Consider the following 3,946-nt stretch of genomic DNA (forward strand, 5'->3'; position numbering starts at 1 on the left):
TAATTTAGAAGAAAAAGCAATATTTGGCAATACTTCTATCATATAACCTTACATATTTGGACATTTTAAAGTGTGTAGTTAATATATATTCTGAACCTTTTTTTAAAAAAGAATATTTTGTCACTATTTGTCATCAACACAGATTCCATTTTGAAATTTTTAGAAAGCCGTTTTCTAAAAGTTATAAATGCTTTTTTTGTGACATTCAATTGTGGGTAAGATTGACGGTGAACGTCAAATGCGTTCACTTTTTTAAATCACCGGAGCTTTATTAACTCTTAATTGCCACTTCTGAACTTTCACGAAGTGTGAACAAATTTCAGAATTTAGATTTTTAGATTTTTTTCATTACAAGGAGAAATAAACAACATATAGCATAAGAAACCTCTGGGTAACAGCATCAATCTAATATTTCAGGTTTGCTAGGAATGTCTCCATGTCTCGTACAGTCGCCTGTGTTTCAGCTCAGAGCTGGTTGTGGGGATGACTTCAAAGCAGCGGGCTACACCCTGTGGTTAGCGTGAAGTCAGAAACACCGCCCGGCAGACTGCTAATATATACACAACACTCTGTAAATCTGAGACTGGCACACGCCCTCCCACGTGGGCACCCTATCGAAGTTCATCATACAAGACACGTTTCCTTGGACTCACTACATCCGTCTGTCACTGCACAGCGCTGAGCCTCTTCACTTCCTCCCTATTCTCCCCCCTCAAAACTATTTTAAACAGGCCTCCCAGGCATTTTTCACATACGAGGAATTTCCTGTGTCCTGCTTCCATCGGAGAGGAGCGGCGGTCCAAATGCAGCAGGCCGTCTTTAGCCCGGAAGTGTTGGAGGGACAGACGTGTGTATGTTTGACTGACGGGGACAATATGAACACCCAGAAAGGATGTGAGGAAAAATGACTTCCAGTCCTTACCATTGACTATTTTGTCCATTTAGACATTTGAGGCAATTTGTCACGATTTTGATTTTCGCCAGCTGCTCTTTCTCGACTAATGGACCGCCTGTTATTTGCTCTCAAACTAAAAAAGCTCTGCTTTCATGAGCCACTTAGTCTTTTATTCGTTTATTGTTTTCAACCCTCTTGGGAGCTTTTCACAAACCGTGTTGCCGTCGTCCCCCTTGAGCAATAATGAATAGCGCCGTCATTGTGCCTTTCGGAGATAATTGCAACAACGACTGTTTTTTTTCCATGACTATTAAGACCACGAGTGACAAGCTTGTCTGTAATTTTACAGTCAAGGTAAATAACAAAAATATAAAATCTTATTTATACACCCTATTTTTGAGCGACGTGTGCATATGTTATGACATGATTTTTGTGGCTGAATAATACTTTTTGAATCAAGCATATGAACTCTGTCTGTTTATTCATTCGGTTTTAAATGAATGAAAAGTTAAGGGTGCCAAGGACACACACCTGCGGAACTCCACAAGTCGACTTAGTCATTGATGACAGTAGTTTCCAAGGTTTTAAGGGTTTTCGGTTTTAAAAGTAACTTCCTTTTCCTGACACTACGTCTTCTGCAGATAACACTTGTAAATAAGTTGGAGTGTTGTAAAAAAAAAAAATCATATTTCGACTAATAAATGCTAAAACATCAAATAAAACTGCCGATTTAGAGATTGGCAAGTGGGTCACGAAGCAAACCCTTCATGTGAGAAGCCTTTCAAAATAAATACTTTTTTGTTGTTGTTGTTTAGCTCATTCTTTCAGTTTTACAGTCTAGCAACATGATAGTTTTGTAAAAGATGTCTCGGGGGAAAATATTTATATTGGAAGATCACCAAAGCCGCTGGAGATATTTGGTTACTCTGGCTGTGACTAAGAGTTTTTTGTGATGAAGGTATTTTTCCATCCATTTCTGACCAGAACAACCAGCAATAGATTTTGTGCTGCTGTCCTGTTTAAATGCATTGATCCAGTCCCCCATCCTGCCTGCCAGTACTGGAGATTACAAGCTTCCAGTCTGGGTGACGGCATTAGTACCGGGCCAACTTTAAGCCTTGCAGTCAAACACGCTGCAGTGAGGCTAACATCTGCTGTCAGGGAACCCAACATGACTTTAAAGTTTGTCTCAATTCCATCTAATTCAGACATAAAGCAAGTTTGAACTTCACTGAACCAGCTTCCTAAGCTGGTTAAATGAAATACTGTTGTACCAGAGGACATTGTCTTTGGTCATGATTGTTCCCAATCATCCACTTTTATAAGTTTAAGTCGATAAAACATGGCTGTAACCATTGTGTGTTTTGCGACTCTGTCTGGAAATTTAAGGAGTTTTGGTGCTTTCAGGCTTGGAAAAAAGGAAAAAGAGCTCAAGCATGTTTGTTTTCCCATCCACACATCATCCATCCAATGGTTTGTCCATCTGTCTATCCATCCGCCCAACCAATGGCTTATCTATCCATTCATCCGTTTAGTGGTTCACCCATCTATCCATTTCCCCTGGTACAAGCAGGTGTTTAACCTCTGACAGGACAGGGAGTGGTGTAAATCTGGTTGTTACTTTGACTTGAAGGATTTGTTTTAGTCTCTGTTAAACTCTGAAGTTCATCTGGAGCTAAAGCTGCATTTTTCAGACGGCCTGAGTCACGGTTTGGTGACAGCTGGACAGGCTTTGTGTCGTCTCTGCAGCGGTCCTCCGTCCTGCCTGAATACAGAATGAGGTGCAGTATTAGTCAGCACCTTTCTGTGCTCCTGTAGAGCAGATGAAGCGTAATGTGTTGCCCTTCACAGAGCGGCGCTTGAATTTCAGCCTCCGCAGCACTCTCCAGTAAGACTTCTGGACACCTCTATTGATTGGTTGTTCGGAAAATTGAGCCTGCGGGGTCAGACGCAGAAAATGTTCTGATGTGCAGGAAAATGAGCCGGCCCAAATCTGGATGACGGGGTTATCATACGTGGATGTCAGGGGATGATCCAGTCAGCTAATCCAGATCACAGAGGTGTTGGGGTCCAGCCAGGCCCAGACTTTCCTCTCCAACTCATCCCCGGCACATCAGCAGCTGGCCTCGACCTGCGGGTTCTGCTCTGTTTGTTGACGGTCCTGTTACGTTCCCGCAGATTGGCATTAGCGCTGCTAGCATCTGCTCGGTTGGAGATTAGATGTTAGCTGCCACGTTTGACTTTCTGTCTGGTCTTGATCCCTAATCGGCAGAGACGGGCAGCGGCCCAGAAGACGGCAGGGCAGAAACCAGAGTTTCCGTTTCTCTCAACGCCTTCACGTTTCGTCTCATTTTTCACAAAAGATGACATCTGATTCTCACCGTTTTGAACTTGTGCGATCTTCAACCTCAATGCTGACAGCTCGATTATAGTCTCTCACCAATGGCTGTTTCTGACAAGCTAATAGAGGCTATCAAGCAGCAGGTCGGCCATTTTCTCTCTCTGCCTCTAATTTTGAGGTGTTTTCGGAAACCTTCGGACCGCCTCCGTTCTGATTCAGTCTTGCGTCAACCTCAGTGGTCTCTTGGTGATGGATGATGAAGTGCAGAGTGCCTCTTAACTCCAATCTTGACCTTATAGGTCTGATTTGGTGGAACAGGCTGCCAGTAAAGGCAGCTAGTGAATAGAAAAAGCTGAAGCAAAATGTTGTCTGTTTAGATATAGCCATGTTTAGGCTAACAGCTGCGGCGCGCCCCACACTTTGGGAACCCCTGGGTTAAAACAACCATTTTTGACAATTAAAAGTTGATAAATTTCGACAATGATTTCTGTAGATTTTCCAAGCTAGGTTTCAGCTGCTGACACACCAGCTCTGTGTGTTACTGAAGGGATACCCTGGTGGAGCTGAGTTCTCTGGCTTTTTGTCCACAGTTTTTTCTCGTTCTTCCTTCAAACTTCTGTTGCCTCTGCGTTCATTTCCTCTCGCAGGTTGATGGATAGCTGCAGCACGACTGGGGCTCTATAAATAAAGCCTCCTTCATCTGGTTTGTG

This window comes from Poeciliopsis prolifica, unplaced genomic scaffold, assembly GCF_027474105.1.
Source record: "Poeciliopsis prolifica strain line A6 unplaced genomic scaffold, Auburn_PproV2 SCAFFOLD053, whole genome shotgun sequence".
Taxonomy (NCBI): Eukaryota; Metazoa; Chordata; class Actinopteri; order Cyprinodontiformes; family Poeciliidae; genus Poeciliopsis; species Poeciliopsis prolifica.